This window comes from Schistocerca gregaria, unplaced genomic scaffold (assembly GCF_023897955.1).
Source record: "Schistocerca gregaria isolate iqSchGreg1 unplaced genomic scaffold, iqSchGreg1.2 ptg000261l, whole genome shotgun sequence".
NCBI lineage: Eukaryota > Metazoa > Arthropoda > Insecta > Orthoptera > Acrididae > Schistocerca > Schistocerca gregaria.
The window spans coordinates 2,647,932-2,667,473 of record NW_026061765.1 but is presented as its reverse complement, the minus strand read 5'-3'; positions in this window follow the sequence as shown (position 1 = coordinate 2,667,473).

The window sequence follows — 19,542 nt, the reverse complement described above, 5'->3', positions numbered from 1 at the left end:
TTTTGCAGGAATTGAGGTCTCGCAGCCGCGTTGCACGGGGGAATGTGAAAAGTGTTCATATGTAGTGACTACCTGAGAGATCCGACCGTTTTCGTCATTTGCTATCGAATCGACTTAATGCCAGATCGTCATATTGTCCGCTCTTCTCTCTGAAACTGTTACATTTGTCGTGTGCAAAGCCATATCGCGTGCTGCGGTATGCGGAGACACTTAAAACAGCGTAATAGAACACACAAGAAGCTTCTAAGTTGATGTGATACCAGTACGAAGCGGTACAATTCATGTTTTAGTTATCGATTATTGACTTGTCAGACGGCTTTGGTGCCTTGAACAAGAGCTGTGCCTTAAGATTTTGCATGAAGGGAGGTCTAGCAGCCACGTTGCACGAGAGAATGTGAAAAGTATTCATATGTAGTAAAAACCTGAGAAATCCGACCGTTTTCGTCATTTGCTATGGAATCGACGTAATGCCACATCGTCATACCGGCCGCTCTCCTCCCTGAAACGTCTACATTTATCGTGTAAAAAACTATGTCGCGAGCTGCGGAATGTCTAGACACCAAAAGCACAATAATAGAACACAGATGAAGCTTCGAAGTGTATGTGATAGCCAGTACGAAGCAGTAGAATTCAAGTTTTACTTATCGATTATTGACTCTTCACACGGCATTGGTGCCTTGGACATGAGCAAAGAAATTCAGATTTTGCAGGAATGGAGGTCTCGCAGACGCGTTGCACGGGGGAATGTGAAAAGTGTTCATATGTAGTAAAACCTGAGAAATCCGACCGTTTTCGTTATTTGCTATCGAATCGACTTAATGCCAGATCGTCATATTGGCCGCTCTTCTCTCTGAAACGGTTACATTTATCGTGTGCAAAGCAATGTCTCGGGCTAAGGTAAGCGGAGACACTAAAAACACCATAATAGAACACACATGAAGCTTCTAAGTTGATGTGATAGCCATTACGAAGCAGTAGATTTCAAGTTTTAGTTATCCATTATTGACTTTTTATATGGCTTAGGTGCCTTGGACTTGAGCTAGGACCATAAGAATTTGCAGGAAGAGAGGTCTAGCAGCTGCGTTGCACGGGGGAATTTGAAAAGTGTTCAAATACAGTAAAAACCTGAGATATCCGCCTATGTTTCGTCATTTGCTATCGAATCGACTTAACGCCAGATCGTCATAGTGCCCGCTATTCTCTCTGAAACCGTTATATTTATCGTGTGCAAAGCTATGTCGCGTGCTGCGGTATGCAGAGACACTAAAAGCATCATAATAGAAACAGAAGAAGCTTCTAAGTTGATGTGATAGCTAATACGAAGCAGTACTATTAAAGTTTTAGTTATCGATTATTGAATTTTTAGACGATTCTGGTGCCTTGGACATGAGCTAGGACCTTACGACCCTGCATGAAGGGAGGTCTAGCAGCCGCGTTGCACGGGGGAATGTGAAAAGTGTTCATATGTAATGAAAACCTGAGAAATCCGCCCGTTTTCGTCATTTGCTATCGAATCGACTTAATGCCAGATCGTCATATTGGCCGGTATTCTCTCTGAATCGTTTACATTTATCGTGTGCAAACCTATGTCGCGAGCTGCGGAATGCCTGAACACTAAAAGCAGAAGAAGCATCTAAGTTGATGTGATAGAAAGTACTTAGCCGTACATTTCAAGTTTTAGTTATCGATTATTGACTTTTAAGACGGCTTTGGTGCATTGGACATGAGCTAGGACCTTAAGATTTTGCATGAAGGGAGGTCTAGCAGCCACGTTGCACGAGACAATGTGAAAAGTGTTCATATGTTGTAAAAACCTGAGAAATCCGCCCGTTTTCGTTATTTGCTATCGAATCGACTTAATGCGAGATCGTCATATTGACGGTTCTTCTCTCTGAAATGGTTACATTTATCGTGTGCAATGCTATGTCGCTTGCTGTGGTATGTGGAGACACTAAAAGCACCATAATAGAACACAGAAGAAGCTTCTATGTTGATGTGATAGCCAGTGCGAAGCAGTGTAATTCAACTTTTAGTTATCGATTATTGACTTTTTAGACGGCTTTGGTGCATTGGACATGAGATATGACCTTAAGATTTTGCATGAAGGGAGATGCCAGATCTTCATATTTGCCGCTCTTCTCTCTTGAACGGTTACATTTATCGTGTGCAAACCTATGTCGCGAGCTGCGGAAATCCTGAACACTAAAAGCACCATAATAGAACACAGAAGAAGCATCTAAGTTGATGTGATAGAAAGTACTTAGCCGTACATTTCAAGTTTTAGTTATCGATTATTACCTTTTTAGACGGATTTGGTGCCTTGGACATGAGCTGGGACCTTACGATTTTGCATGAACGGAGGTCTAGCAGCCACGTTGCAAGAGAGAATGTGAAAAGTGTTCATATGTTGTAAAAACCTGAGAAATCCGCCCGTTTTCGTTATTTGCTATCGAATCGACCTAATGCCAGATCGTCATATTGGCCGTTCTTCTCTCTGAAACGGTTACATTTATCGCGTGCAAAGCTATGTCGCGTGCTGCGGTATGAGGAGACACTAAAAGCACCATAACAGAACACAGAAGAAATTTCTAAGTTGATGTGTTAGAACACAGAAGAAGCTTCTAAGTTGATGTGGAAGCCAGCACGTAGCAGTACAATTCAAGTTTTAGTTATCGATTATTGACTTTTTAGACGGCTTTGGTGCATTGGACATGAGCTAGGACCTGAAGATTTTGCATGAAGGGAATTCTAGCAGCCACGTTGCACGGGGTGATGTGAAAAGTTTCGTATGTAGTGTAAAGCTGAGAAATCCGCCCGTTTTCATTATTTCTATCGAATCGACCTAATGCCAGATCGTCTTATTGGCCGCTCTTCTCTCTGAAATGGTTACATTTAACGTGTGCAAAGCTATGTCGCGTGCTGCGGTATGTGGAAACAGTAAAATCACCATAATATAATACAAAAGAAGCATCTAAGTTGATGTGATAGCCAGTACGAAGCAGTACAACTCAAGTTTTAGTTATCGATTATTGCCTTTTTTAGACGGCCTTGGTGCCTTGGACATGAGCTAGGACCTTAAGATTTTGCATGAAGGGAGGTCTCGCAGCCACGTTGCACGACAGAATGTGAAAAGTGCTCATATATATTAAACACCTGAGAAATCCGCCCGTTTTCGTCATTTGCTATCGAATCGATTTAATGCCATATCGTCAAATTTGCCGCCCTTCTCTCTGAAACGGTTACATTTATCGTGTGCAAACCTATGTTGCGGGCTGCGGAATGCCTGGACACTAAAAGCACCATAATAGAACACAGAAGAAGCATCTAAGTTGATGTGATAGAAAGTACTTAGCCGTACATTTCAAGTTTTAGTTATCGATTATTGCCTTTTTAGACGGCTTTGGTGCCTTGGACATGAGCTAAGACCTTAAGATTTTGCATGAACGGAGGTCTAGCAGCCGCGTTGCAAGAGAGAATGTGAAAAGTGTTCATATGTTGTAAAAACCTGAGAAATCCGCCGGTTTTCGTTATTTGCTATCGAATCGACCTAATGCCAGATCTTCATATTGGCCGCTCTTCTCTCTTGAACGGTCACATTTATCGTGTGCAAAGCTATCTCGCCTGCTGCGGAATGCCTAGACACTAAAAGCACCATAATGGAACATAGGAGAAGCATTTAAGTTAATGTGATAGCCAGTACGAAGCCGTACATTTCAAGTTTTAGTTATCGATTATTGACTTTTTAGGCGGGTTTATTGCCTTGGACATGAGCTAGTACCTTAAGATTTTGTATGAAGGTAGGTATAGCAGCCGCATTGCACAGGGGAATGTGAAAGGTGATCATATGTAGTGAAAACCTGAGAAATCAGCCCGTTTTCGTCATTTGCTATCGAATCGACTTAATGCCAGATCGTCATATTGACGGTTCTTCTCTCTGAAATGGTTACATTTATCGTGTGCAATGCTATCTCGCGTGCTGCGGTATGCGGAGTCACGAAAAGCACCATAATATAATCCAAAAGAAGCACCTAAGTTAATGTGATAGCCAGTACGAAGCAGTACAATTCAAGTTTCAGTTATCGATTATTGCCTTTTTTAGACGGCTTTGGTGCCTTGGACATGAGCTACGACCATCAGATTTTGCAGGAAGGGAAGTCTAGCAGCCGCCTTGCACGGGAGAATGTGAAAAGTGTTGATATGTAGTGAAAACTCGTGAAATCCGCCCGTTTTCGTTATTTGCTATCGATTCGACTTAATGCCAGATCGTCATCTTGGCCGCTGTTCTCTCTGAAACGGTTACATTTATCGTGTGCAAAGCTATGTCGCGTGCTGCGGTATGCGGAGACACTAAAAGCACCATAACAGAACACAGAAGAAGCTTCTATGATGAAGTGAAAGCCACTACGAAGCAGTACAATTCAAGTTTTAGTTATCGATTATTGACTTTTTAGACGGCATTGGTTCCTTTGACATGAGCTACGACCTTACGATATTGCATGAAAGGATGTCTAGGAGCTGCGTTGCACGGGGGAATGTGAAAAGTGTTCATATATAGTGGAAACCTGGTTCCTTTGACATGAGCTACGACCTTACGATATTGCATGAAAGGATGTCTAGGAGCTGCGTTGCACGGGGGAATGTGAAAAGTGTTCATATATAGTGGAAACCTGAGAAATCCGCCCGTTTTCGACATTTGCTAGCGAATCGACTTTGTGCCAGATCGTCATATTGCCAGCTCTTCTCTCTTAAATGGTTACATGTATCGTGTGCAAAGCTATGTCGCGTGCTGCGGTACGTGGAGACACTAAAAGCACCATAACAGAACACAGAAGAAGCTTCTAAATTGATGTGATAGCCAGTACGAAGCAGTACAATTTATGATTTTGTTATCGATTATTGACTTTTTAGACGGCTTTGGTTCCTTTGACATGAGCTACGACCTGTCCTGATGTGATAGCCTGTACGAAGCAGTACAATTCAAGTTTTAGCTGTCGATTATTGACTTTTTAGATGGAGATGAGCTGGGACTTTGCGATTTGCATGAGGGAGTTATAGCAGCCGCGTTGCACGTTGGAATGTGAAAAATGTTCATATGTAGTGAAAACCTGAGAAATCCTCCAGTTTTCGTCATTTGCTATCGAATCGACTTTTGCCAGATGGTTATATTGGCCGCTCTTCTCTCTGAAACGGTTACATTTATCGTGTGCAAAGCTACGTTTCGTGCTGCGTTATGCGGAGACACTAAAAGGACCATAATGGATCACAGAAGAAGCTTCTAAGTTCATGTGATAGCCAGTACGAAGCAGTACTATTGTAGTTTTAGTTATCAATTATTGACTTTTTAGACGGGTTTGGTGCCTTGTACATGAGCTAGGACCTTAGGATTTTGTATGAAGTGAGGTCTAGCAGCCGCGTTGCACGGGAGAATGTGAAATGTGTTCATGTGTGGTGAAAACCTGAGAAATCCGCCCGTTTTCGTCATTTGCTATCGAATCGAATTAATGCCAGGTCGTCATATTGCCCGCTATTCTCTCTGAAATGATTACGTTTATCGTGTGCAAAGCTATGTCGCGTGCTGCAGTATGCGGAGACACTAAAAGCACCATAACAGAACACAGAAGAAGCTTCTATGATGACATGATATCCAGTACGAAGCAGTACAATTCAAGTTTCAGTTATCGATTATTGACTTTTAAGAAGGCTTTGGTTCCTTTGACATAAGCGTCGACCTTAAGATATTGCATGAAGGGAGATCTAGGAGCTGCGTTGCATGGGGGAATGTGAAATGTGTTCATATGTAGTGAAAACCTGAGAGATCCGCCCGTTTTCGTCACTTGCTATCGAATCGACTTAATGCCAGATCGTGATATTGGCCGCTCTTCTCTCTGAATCGGTTACATTTATCGTGTGCAAAGCAAGGTCTCGCGCTGCGGTATGCGGAGACACTAAACGCACCATAATAGATCACAGAAGTAGCTTCTCAGTTGATGTGATAGACAGTACGAAGCAGTACAGTTCAAGTTTTAGTTATCGATTATTGACTTTTTAGACTGCTTTGGTGCCTTGGACATGAGCTAGGACCTTACGATTTTGAATGAAGGGAGGTCTAACAGCCGCGTTGCACTGGAGACCGTGAAAAGTCTTCATATGCAAAAAAAACCTGAGAAATCCGCCCGTTTTCTTCATTTGCTATCGAATCGACTAAATGCCAGATCGCCATTTTGGCTGGTATTCTCACTAAAACGGTTACATTTATCGTGTGCAAAGCCATGTCGCGTGCTGCGCTATGCGGAGACACTAAAGACACCATAATAGAACACAGAAGAAGCTTCTAAGTTGATATGATAGCCAAAACGAAGCAATACAATTCAATTTTTAGCTATCGTTTGTTGACTTTTTAGACGGCTTTGGTGCCTTGGACATGAGCTAGGACCTTAAGATTTTGCTTGAAGGGAGATCTAGGAGCCGCGTTGCACGGGGGAATGTGAAAAGTGTTCATATAAAGTGAAAACCTGTGAAATCCGCCAATTTTCGTCATTTGCTATCGAATCGACTTTTGTCATATCGTCCAATTGGCCGCTCTTCTCTATGAAACGGTTACATTTATCGTGTGCAAAGCTATGTCGCGTGCTTCGGTATGCGGAGACACTAAAAGCACCATAATACAACACAGATGAAGTTTCTAAGTTGTTGTGATAGCCAGTAAGAAGCAGTACAATTCAAGATTTAGTTACAGATTATTGACTTTTTAGACGATTTTGGTGCCATGTACATGTGCTAGGACCTTACGACCTTGCATGAAAGGAGTCTAGCAGCCGCGTTGCACGGGGGAATGTGAAAAGTGTTCATATGTAGTGAAATCCTGAGAAATCCGCTCGTTTTCGTCATTTGCTATCGAATCGACTTAATGCCAGATCGTCATATTGACCGCTCTTCTCTCGGAAATGTTTACATTTCTCGTGTGCAAAGCTATGAAAGCTATGTCGCGTGCTGCGGTATGCGGAGACACTAAAAGCTCCATAATAGAACACAGAATAAGCTTCTAAGTTGATGTGATAGAAAGTACGCAGCAGTACAATTCAAGTTTTAGGTATCGATTATTACCTTTTTAGACGACTTCGGTGCCTTGGACATGATCCAGGACCTTAAGATTTTGCATGAAAGGAGGTCTAGCAGCCGCGTTGCACGGGGGAATATGAAAAGTGTTCATATGTTGTAAAAACCTGAGAAATTCGCCCGTTTTCGTTATTTGCTATGGAATAGACTTTAGCCAGATCGTCATATTGGGCGCTCTTTTCTCTGAAACGGTTACATTTATCGTGTGCAAAGCTTTGTCGCGTGCTGCGGTACGTGGAGACACTAAAAGCACGATAATAGAAAACATAAGAAGCTTCTAAGATGGTGTGATAGCCAAAACGAAGCAGTACAATTCAATTTTTAGCTATCGATTGTTGACTTTTTAGACGGCTTTGGTGCCTTGGACATGAGCTTGGACGTTAAGACCTTGCATGAAAGCAGTCTAGCTGCCACGTTGGACGGGGGAATGTGAAAAGTGTTCAAATGTAGTGAAATCCTGAGAAATCCACTCGTTTTCGTCATTTGCTATCGAATCGACTTAATGCCAGATCGTTATATTGGCCTCTCTTCTCTCTTAAACGGTTACATTTATCCTGTGCAAAGCTATGTCGCGTGCTGCGGTATGCGGAGACACTAAAGGCATCATAATAGAACACAGAAGAAGCTTCTAAGTTGAAGTGATAGCCAGTACGAAGCAGTCCAATTCAAGTTTTAGTTAACGATTATTTACTTTTTAGACGGCTTTGGTGCCTTGGACATGAGCTAGGACCTTATGATTTTGCATGAAGGGAGTTCTAGCAGCCGCGTTGGATGGGGGTATGTGAAAGGTGTTCATATGTAGTGAAAACCTGAGAAATCGGCAAGTTTTCATCATTTGCTATCGAATCGACTTCATGCCATATCGTCATATTGGCCGCTCTTCTCTCGGAAACTATTATTTTTTTCGTGTTCAAAGCTATGTCGCGTGCTGTGGTATGTGGTGACACTAGAAGCACCATAATAGAACACAGAAGAAGCTTCTAGGTTGATGTGATAGCCAGTACGAAGCAGTACAATTCAAGATTTAGTTATCGATTTTTGACTTTTTAGACGATATTGGTGCCTTGGACATGCGCTGGGACCTTACGACCTTGCATGAAAGCAGTCTAGCTGCCGCGTTGGACGGGGGAATGTGAAACGTGTTCAAATGTAGTGAAATCCTGAGAAATCCATTCGTTTTCGTCATTTGCTATCGAATCGACTTAATGCCAGATCGTCATATTGGCCGCTCTTCTCTCTTAAACGGTTACATTTATCGTGTGCAACGCTATGTCGCGTGCTTCGGTATGCGGAGACACTAAAAGCACCATAACAGAACTCAAAACAAGCTTCTAAATTGGTGTGATAGCCAGGCCGAAGCAGTACATTTCAAGTTTCAGTTATCGATTATTGACTTTTTAAACGGCTTTGGTGACTTGGACATGAGCTAGGACCTTAAGATTTTGCATAAAGGTAGGTCTAGTAGACGCGTTGCACTGGGGAATGTGAAAAGTGTTCATACGTTGTGAAAACCTGAGAAATCCGCCCGTTTTCGTCATTTGCTATCGAATCAAATTAATGACAGATCGTCATATTGGCCGGTATTCTCTCTGAAACGGTTACATTTATCGTGTGCAAGCAATGTCGCTGCTGTGGTATGCGGAGACACTAGAAGCACCATAATAGAACACAGAAAAAGCTTCTAGGTTGATGTGATCGCCAGTACGAAGCAGTAACATTGAAGATTTTGTTACAGATTATTGACTTATTAGACGATTTTGGTGCCATGTACATGCGCTAGGACCTTACGACCTTGCATGAAAGGAGTCTAGCAGCCGCGTTGCACGGGGGAATGTGAAAAGTGTTCACATGTAGTGAAATCCTGAGAAATCGGCTCGTTTTCGTCATTTGCTATCGAATCGACTTAATGCCAGATCGTCATATTGGCCGCTCTTCTCTCTAAAACGGTTACATTTATCGTGTGCAAAGCTATGTCGCGTGCTGCGGTATGCGGAGACACTAAGAGCACCATAATAGAACACAGAAGAAGCTTCTAAGTTGATGTGATAGCCAGTAAGAAGCAGTACAATTCAAGTTTTAGTTATCGATTATTGACTTTTTAGATGGCTTTGGTGCCTTGGACATGAGCTGGGACCATAAGATTTTGCATGAAGGAGTTATAGCAGCCGCGTTGCACGGGGGAATGTGAAATGTGTTCATATGTAGTGAATACCTGAGAAATCCGCCCGTTTTCCTCATTTGCTATCGAATCGACTTAATGCCAGATCGTCATATTGCACGCTCTTCGCTTTGAAACGGTTACATTTATCGTCTGCAAAGCAATGTCGCGTGCTGCGGTATGCGGAGACACTAAAAGCACCATAATAGAACACAGAAGAAGCATCTAAGTTGATGTGATAGCTAGTATGAAGCAGTACAAATTAAGTTTTAGATATCGATTATTGAATTTTTAGACGGTTTTGGTGCCTTGGACATGAGCTAGGACATTACGATTTTGCATGAATGGAGGTCTAGCATCCGCGTTCCACGGGTGAATGTGAAATGTGTTCATATGTAGTGAAATTCTGAGAAATCCGCCCGTTTTCGTGATTTGCTATCGAATCGACTTTTGCCAGATCGTCATATTTGCCGCTCTTCTCTATGAAACGGTTACAATTATTGTGTGCAAAGCTATGTCGCGTGCTGCGGAATGCGGAGACACTACAAGCACCATAGTAGAACACAGAAGAAGCTTCTAAGTTGACGTAATAGCCAGTAAGGAGCCGTAAAATAATTCTTTTAGCTATCGATTATTGACATTTTAGTCGGCTTTGGTGCACTGGACATGAGCTAGGATATTAAGATTTTGCATGAGGGAGTTCTAGCAGCCGGGTTGCACGGGGGAATGTGCAAAGTGTTCTTATGTAGTAAAAACCGAGAAATCCGCCGATTACGTCATTTGCTATCGAATCGACCTTTGTCAGATCGTCATATTGGCCGCTCTTCTCTCTGAAACGGTTACATTTATCGTGTGAAATGTATGTCGCGTGCTGCGGTCTGCGTAGACAATAAAAGCACCATAATAGAACAGAGAAGATGTTTCTAAGTTGGTGTGATAACCAAAACGAAGCAGTACAAATCTAGTTTAAGTCATCGATTATTGAATTTTTAGACGGCTTCGGTGCCTTGGACATGAGCTAGGACATTGCCATTTTGCATTAAGGGAGGTCTAGTGACCGCGTTGCACGGGGGAATGTGAAAAGTGTTCATATGTAGTGAAAACCTGAGAAATCCGCCCATTTTCGTCATTTGTAATCGAATCGACTTAATGCCAGATCGTCATATTGCCCGCTATTCTCTCTGAAACCGTTACATATATCGTGTGCAAAGCTATATCGCGTGCTGCAGTATGTGGAGACACTAAAAGCACCATAAAAGAACACAGATTAAGCTTCTAAGTTGATGTGATAGCCAAAACGAAGCAGTACAATTCAAGTTTTACCTATCGATTATTGACTTTTTAGACGGTGTTGGTGCCTTCGACATGAGCTAGGACCTTAAAATTTTGCATGAATGGAGATCTAGCAGCCGCGTTGCACGGGGGAACGTGAAAAGTGTTCTTATGTAGCGAAAACCTGAGAAATCCGCCCGTCTTCCTCATTTGCTGTCGATTCGAGTTTTGCCAGATCGTCATATTGGCCGGTTTTCACCCTGAGAAGGTTACATTTATCGTTAGGAAAGCTATGTCACGTGCTGCGGTATGCGGAGTCACTAAAAGCACCATAATAGATCAAAGAAGAAGCTTCTAAGTTGATGTGATATCCTGTTCGAAGCAGTCCAATTCAAGTTTTAACTATCGATTATTGACTTTTTAGACGGCTTTCGTGGCTTGGACATGAGGTAGGTCCTTAAGATTTTGCATTAGGGAGGTCTAGCAGCCGCGTTTGACGGGGGAATGTGAGAAGTGTTCATATGTAGTGAAAACCTGGGAAATCCGCCCGTTCTCCACATTTGCTATCGAATCGACGTTTGAAAGATCGTCGTATTGGCGGCTCTTCTCACAAAACGGTTACATTTATCGTGTGCAAAGCTATGTCGCGTGCTGCGGTATGCGGAGACACTAAAACCTCCATAATAGAACACAGAAGAAGCTTCTAAGTTGATGTGATAGCCAGTTACATGCAGTACAATTCCAGTTTTAGCTATCGATTATTGACTTTTTAGACGGCTTAGGTGCCTTGGACATGAGCTAGGACCTTAAAATTTTGCATGAAGGGAGATCCAGCAGCCGCGTTACACGGGGTAATGTGAAAAGTGTTCATATGTAGTGAAAACCTGATAAACCCGCCCGTTTTCTTCATTTGCTATCGAATCGACTTAATGCCAGATCGTCATATTGGACGTACTTCTCTCTGAAACGGTTACATTTATAGTGTGCGAAGCTATGTCACGTGGTGCGGTATGCAGAGTCACTAAAAGCACCATAATAGATCAAAGAAGAAGCTTCTAAGTTGATGTGATAGCCACTACGACGCAGTACAATTCAAGTTTTAATTTTTGAGTATTGACTTTTTAGACGGCTTTGTTGCCTCTGACGCGAGGTAGGACCATAAGATTTTGCATGAAGGGAGGTCTAGCAGCCGTCATGCACTGGGGAATGTGAAAAGTGTTCATATGTAGTGAAAACCTGAGGAATCCGCCCGTTTTCGTCATTTGCCATCGAATTGACCTAATGCCAGATCGTCATATTTCGCGCTCCTCTTTCTGAAACGGTTACATTAATCGTGTGCAAAGCCATGTCGCGTGCTGCGTTATGCGGAGACACTAAAAGCACCATAATGGATCACAGAAGAAGCTTCTAAGTTGAAGTGATAGCCAGTAAGAAGCAGTACAAATCAAGTTTTAGTTATCGATATTGACTTCTTAGACGGCTTTGGTGCCTTGGACATGAGCTAGGACCTTAAGATTTTGCATGAAGGGAGGTCTAGCAGCCGTAATGCACTGGGGAATGTGAAAAGTGTTCATATGTAGTGAAAACCTGGGAAATACACCCGTTTTCGTGATTTGCTATCGAATTGACATTTGCCAGATCGTCATATTTTCGGCTCTTCTCTCTGAAACGGTGACATTTATCGTGTGCAAAGCTTTGTCGCGTGCTGCGGTATGCGGAGACACTAAAAGCACCATAATAGAACACAGAAGAAGGTTCTAAGTTGGTGTGATAGCCAAAACGAAGCAGTACAATTCAAGTTTTAGTTATCGGTTATTGACCTTTTAGACGGTTATGGTGCATTGCACATGAGCTAGGACCTTAAGATTTTCCATGAAGGGACGTCTAGCAGCCGCGTTGCACGGGGTAATGTGAAAAGTGTTCATATGTAGTGAAAACCTTAGAAATCCGCCATTTCGTCATTTGCTATCGAATCGACTTTTGCCAGTTCGTCTTATAACTGGTCTTCTCTCTGAAACGGTTACATTTATCGTGTGCAAAGCTATGTAGCGTGCTGCGGTACGCGGGGACCCTCAAAGCACCATCATAGAACACAGAAGAAGCTTCTAAGTTGATGTGACAGCCAGTACGTAGCTGGACTATTCAAGTTTTTGTTATCGATTATTGACTTTTTATACGGCTTTGGTGCCTTCGACATGAGCTCGGACCTTAAGATTTTTCATGAAGTGAGGTCTAGCAGCCGCGTTGCACGGCGGAATGTGAAAAGTGTTCATATGTAGTGAAAACCTGAGAAATAAGCCCGTTTTCGTCATTTGCTATCGAATCGACTTAATGCCAGATCGTCATACTGGCCGCACTTGTCTATGAAACGGTTACATTTATCGTGTGCAAAGCTATGTCGCGTGCTGCGGTATGCGGAGACACTAGAAGCACCATAATAGAAAACAGAAAAAGCTTCTAAGTTGATGTGATAGCCAGTACGAAGCAGTACTATTCAAGGTTTAGTTATGGATTATTGAATTTTTAGACGATTTTGGTGCCTTGAACTTGAGCTAGGACTTTACGACTTTGCATGAAGTAAGGTCTAGCAGCCGCGTTGCACGGGGGAATGTGAAAATTGAACATATGTAGTGAAAACCTGAGAAATCCGCCCATTTTCGTCATTTGCTATCGTATCAGCTTAATGCCAGATCGTCATATTGCCCGCTTTTCTCTCTGAAACCGTTAGATTTATCGTGTGCAAAGCTATATCGAGTGCTGCGGTATGCGGAGACACTAAAATCACCATAATAGAACACAGAAGAAGCTTCTAAGTTGATGTGATAGCCAGTACGAAGCAGTACAATTCAATTTTTATCCATCGATTATTTTCTTTTTAGACGGCTTTGGTTCCTTTGAGATGACCTAGGACCTGCAGATATTGCATAAAGGGATGTCTAAGAGACGCGTTGCACGGGGGAATGTGAAATGTGTTTATATGTAGAGAAAACCTGAGATATCCGAGCGTTTTCATCATTTGCTATCGAATCAACTTAATTTCAGATCGTCATATTGCACGCTATTCTCTCTAAAACCGCTACATTTATCGTGTACAAAGCTATGTCGCGTGCTGCGGTATGCGGAGACACTAAAAGCACCATAGTAGAACACAGAAAAAGCTTCTAAGTTGATGTGATAGATAGTACGAAGCAGTAAATTTCAAGTTTTAGTTTTAGATTATTGACTTTTTAGACGGCTTTTGTGCCTTGGACATGAGCTAGGACCTTAAGATTTTGTATGAAGGGAGGTCTAGCAGCCGCGTTGCACGGGGGAATGTGAAACGTGTTCATATACAGTGAAAACCTGAGATATCCGCCCGTTTTCGTCATTTGCTATCGAATCGACTTTTGCCAGATCGTCATATTGGCCGCTCTTTTCTCTGAAACGGTGACATGTATCGTGTGCAAAGCTTTGTCGCGTGCTGCGGTATGCGGAGACAGTAAAAGCACCATAAAGGATCACAGAAGAAGCTTCTAAGTTGATGTGATAGACAGTACGGAGCAGTCCAAATCAAGTTTTAACTATCGATTATTGACTTTTTAGACGGCTTTCGTGGCTTGGACATGAGGTAGTTCCGAACGATTTTGTATGAGGGAGGTCTAGCAGCCGCGTTTGACGGGGGAATGTGAGAAGTGTTCATATGTAGTGAAAAACTGAGAAATCCGCCCGTTTTCGTCCTTTGCTATCGAATCGAATTAATGCCACATCGTCATATTGGCCGCTCTTCTCTCTGAAACGGTTACATTTATCGTGTGCAAAGCTATATCGCGTGCTGCGGTACGCGGAGACCCTCAAAGCACCATAATAGAACACAGAAGAAGCTTCTAAATTGATGCGATAGCCAGTACGTAGCAGTAGAATTCAAGTTTTTGTTATTGATTATTGACTTTTTATACGGCTTTGGCGCCTTCGACATGAGCTCGGACCTTAAGATTTTTCATGAAGGGAGGCCTAGCAGCCGCGTTGCATGGGGGAATGTGAAAAGTGTTCATATGTATTGAAAACCTGAGAAATCCGCCCGTTTTCGTCATATGCTATCGAATCGACTTGATGCCAGATCATCATATTGCCCGCTGTTCTCTCTGGAACCGTTATATTTATCGTGTGCAAAGCTATGTTGCGTGCTGCGGTATTCGTAGACACTAAAAGCACCATAATAGAACACAGAAGAAGTTTCTAAGTTGATGTGATAGCCAGTAAGGAGCAGTAAAATTCAAGTTTTAGTTATGGATTACTGACTTTTTAGACGGCTTTGGTGCCCTGGACATGAGCTAGGACCTTAAGATTTTGCATGAGGGAGTTCTAGCAGCCGCGTTGCACATGGGAATGTGCAAAGTGTTCATATGTAGTAAAAACCTGATAAATCCGCCGATTACGTCATTTGCTATCGAATCGAATTTTGCCAGATCGCCATATTGGCCGCTCTTCTCTTCGAAACGGTTACATTTATCGTGTGCAAAGCTATGTCGCGTGCTGCAGAATGCGGAGACACTAAAAGCACCATAATAGGACACAGAAGAAGTTTCTAAGTTGGTGTGATACCCTAAAGGAAGCAGTACAATTCTAGTTTAAGTTATCGATTACTGATTTTTTAGACGGCTTTGGTGCCTTGGACATGAGCTAGGACCTTAAGATTTTGCATGAAGGGAGGTGTAGCAGCCGCGTTGGACGGGGGAATGTGAAAAGTGTTCATATGTAGTGAAAACCGGAGAAATCCGCCCGTTTTCGTCATTTGCTATCGATTCGACTTTTGCCAGAGTGTCATATTGGCCGCTCTTCTCAATGAAACGGTTACAATTGTCGTGTGCAAAGCTATGTCGCGTGCTGAGGTATGCAGAGACAATAAAAGCACCATAATAGGTCAGAGAAGTAGCTTCAAAGATGATGTGATAGCCTGTACTAAGCATTACAATTTTTGTTTTAGTTACCGATTAATGACTTTTTACACGTCTTTGGTGCCTTTGACATGAGCTAGGACCTTAAGGTATTGCATGAAGGGAGGTCTAGGAGCTGTGTTGCACTTGGGAATGTGAAAAGTGTTCATATGTAGTGAAAACCTGAGAAATCCGCCCGTTTTCGTCATTTGCTATCGAATCAGCTTAATGCCAGATCGACATATAGCCCGCTTTTCTCTCTCAAACCGTTACATTTATCGTGTGCAAAGTTATGTCGTATGCTGCGGTATGCGTAGACACTAAAATCACCATAATAGAACACAGAAGAAGCTTCTAAGTTGATGTGATAACCTGTACGAAGCAGTACAATTCAAGTTTTAGTTATCGATTATTGACTTTTTAAATGGCTTTGGTTCCTTTGAGATGAGCTAGGACCTTAAGATATTGCATAAAGGGATGTCCAAGAGAAGCGTTGCACGGCGGAATGTGAAAAGTGTTCATATGTAGAGAAAACCTGAGATATCCGAGCGTTTTCGTCATTTGCTATCGAATCGACTTAATTTCAGATCGTCATATTGCCCGATATTCTCTCTGAAACCGTTACATTTATCGTGTGCAAAGATATGTCGCGTGCTGCGGTATGTGGAGACACTAAAAGCACCATAATGGATCACAGAAGAAGCTTCTAAGTTGATGTGATAGCCAGTACGAAGCAGTCCAATTCAAGATTTAACTATCGATCATTGACTTTTTACACGGCTTTCGTGGCTTGGACATTAGGTAGTTCCTTAAGATTTTGCATGAGGGAGGTCTAGCATCCGCGTTTGACAGGGGAATGTGGGAAGTGTTCATATGCAGTGGAAACCTGGAAAATCCGCCCGTTCTCCTCATTGCTATCGAATAGACATTTGCCAGATCGTCATATTGGCGGCTCTTCTCTCTAAAACGGTTACATTTATGGTTTGCAAAGCTATGTCGCGTGCTGCGGTATGCAGAGACACTAGAAGCACAATAATATAAAACAGAAAAAGCTTCTAAGTTGATGTGATAGCCAGTACGAAGCAGTACTATTCAAGATTTAGTTATCGATTATTTAATTTTTAGACGATTTTGGTGCCTTGAACATGAGCTAGGACTTTACGACCTTGCATGAAGTAAGGTCTAGCAGCCGCGTTGCACGGGGGAATGTGAAAAGTGTTCATATGTAGTGAAAACATGAGAATGCCGCCCGTTTTCGTCATTTGCTTTCGAATCGACTTAATGCCAAATCGTCATATTGGCCGGTTATCTCTCTGAAACAGTTACATTTATCGTGTGCAAAGCTATGTAGCGTGCTGCGGTATGCGGAGACACTAAAAGCCCCATTATAGATCACAGAAGAAGCTTCTAAGTTGATGTGATAGCCAGTTAGAAGCAGTACAATTTTAGTTTCAGTTATCGATTATTGAATTTTTAGACGGCTTTGGTGCCTTGGACATGAGCTAGGACCTTAAGATTTTGCATGAAGGGAGGTCTAGCAGCCGCGTTGCATGGGGGAATGTGAAAAGTGTTTATATGTAGTGAAAACTTGAGAAATCCGCCCGTTTTCCTCATTTGCTATCGAATTGACTTGATGCCAGATCATCATATTGCCCGCTGTTCTCTCTGAAACCGTTATATTTATCGTGTGCAAAGCTATGTTGCGTGCTGCGGTATTCGTAGACACTAAAAGCACGATAATAGAACACAGAAGAAGCTTCTAAGTTGATGTGATAGCCAGTAAGAAGCAGTAAAATTCAAGTTTTAGTTATCGATTACTGACTTTTTAGACGTGTTTGGTGCCCTGGACATGAGCTAGGACCTTAAGATTTTGCATGAAGGGAGGTGTAGCAGCCGCGTTGCACGGGGGAATGTGAAAAGTGTTCATATGTAGTGAAAAGCTGAGAAATCCGCCCGTTTTCGTCATTTGCTATGGATTCGACTTTTGCCAGATCGTCATATTGGCCGCTCTTCTCAATGAAACGGTTACAATTATCGTGTGCAAAGCTATGTCGCGTGCTGAGGTATGCGGAGACAATAAAAGCACCATAATAGGACACAGAAGAAGCTTCAAAGATGATGTGATAGCCTGTACTAAGCATTACAATTTTTGTTTTAGTTATCGATTATTGACCTTTTACACGGCTTTGGTGCCTTTGTCATGAGCTAGGATCTTAAGATATTGCATGAAGGGAGGTCTAGGAGCTGTGTTGCACTGGGGAATGTGAAAAGTGTTCATATGTAGTGAAAAAATGAGAAATCCGCCCGTTTGCGTCATTTGCTATCGAATCAGGTTAATGCAAGATCGTCATATAGCCCGCTTTTCTCTCTGAAACCGTTTATTTATCGTGTGCAAAGATATGTCGCGTGCTGCGGTATGCGGAGACACTAAAAGCACCATAATAGAATACAGAAGAAGCTTCTAAGTTCATGTGATAGCTAGTACGAAGCAGTACAATTCAAATTTAGTTATCGATTATTGATTTTATAGACGCCTTTGTTGCGTTGGGCATGAACTAGGACCTTCAGATTTTGCATGAAGGGAGCTCTAGTAGCCGCGTTGCTCGGGGGAATGTGCAAAAGTGTTCACATGTAGTAAAAACCTGAGAAACCCGCCCGTTTTCGTCATTTGCTATCGAATCGACTTATGCCAGATCGTCAGATTAGACGCTCTTCTCCCTGATACGGTTAAATTTATCGTCTGCAAAGCTATGGCGCGTGCTGCGTATGCGGAGATACTAAAAGCACCATAGTAGAACACAGATGAAGCTTCTAAAATGATGTAATAGCCAGTAAGAACCAGTACAACTCAAGTTTTAGCTATCGATTATTGACTTTTTACCCATTTTTGGTGCCTTAGACATGAGCTAGGACCTCAAGATTTTGCATGAAGGGAGCTCTAGCAGCCGCATTGCACGGGAGAATGTGAAAAGTGTTCATATGTAGTAAAAACCTGAGCAATCCGTCCGTTATCGTCATTTGTTTTCGATTCGAGTTAAAGTCTAATCGTCGCATTGGCCGCTCTTCTCTCTAAAACGGTTACATTTATCGTCTGTAAAGCTATGTCTCGTGCTGCGGTACGCGGAGACACTAAATGCACCATAGTAGAACACTGAAGAAGTTCTAAGTTGATGTAATAGCCAGTAAGAAGTAATACAATACAAGATTTAGATATCGATTGTTGTGTTTTTAGCCTTTGGTGCCTTTGACATGAGCTAGGCCCTTACGATTTCGCATGATGGGAGGTCTAGCAGCCGCGTTGCACGAGAGAATGTGAAAAGTGTTAATTTGTAGTAAAAAACAGAGAAATCAGTCCGTTTTCGTCATTTGTTATCGAATCGGCTTTTAGCTAGATCGTCACATTGGCCGGTCTTCTCTCTGAAACGGTTACATTTATGGACTGCAAATCTATGTCGCGTGCTGCGGTATGCGGAGACACTAAATGCAGCATAGCAGAACACATAAGAGGCTTCTAAGTTGATGTAATAGGCAGTAAGAAGTAGTACAATTCAAGTTTTAGTTATCGATTATTGACTTTTTACCCTTCTTTGGTGCGTAGGACTTGAGCTAGGACCTTACAATTTTGCACCACAGAAGAACTAGCAGCCGCGGTACAAGGGAGACTGTGTTCACAAGTAGTAAAAACCTGGAAATCCGTCCGTTTTCGTCATTTGTTATCAAATCGACTTAAAGTGAGATCGTCATTTGCTATCGAATCGACTTTTGCCAGATCGTCATATTGGCCGCTCTTTTCTCTGAAACGGTTACATTTATCGTCTGCAAAGCTAAGTCGCGTGCTGCGGTATGCGGGGACAATAAAAGCACCATAATAGAACACAGAAGAAGGTTCTATGTTGATTTAATAGCCAGTAAGAAGTAGTACAATTCAAGTTTTAGTTATCGATTATTGACTTTTTAGCCGGCTTTGGTGCCTTGGACATGAGCTAGGACCTTAAGATTTGGCATGAAGGGAGGTCGAGCAGCCGTGTTGCACGGGGGAATGTGAAATGTGTTCATATGTAGTGAAAACCTGACAAATTCGGC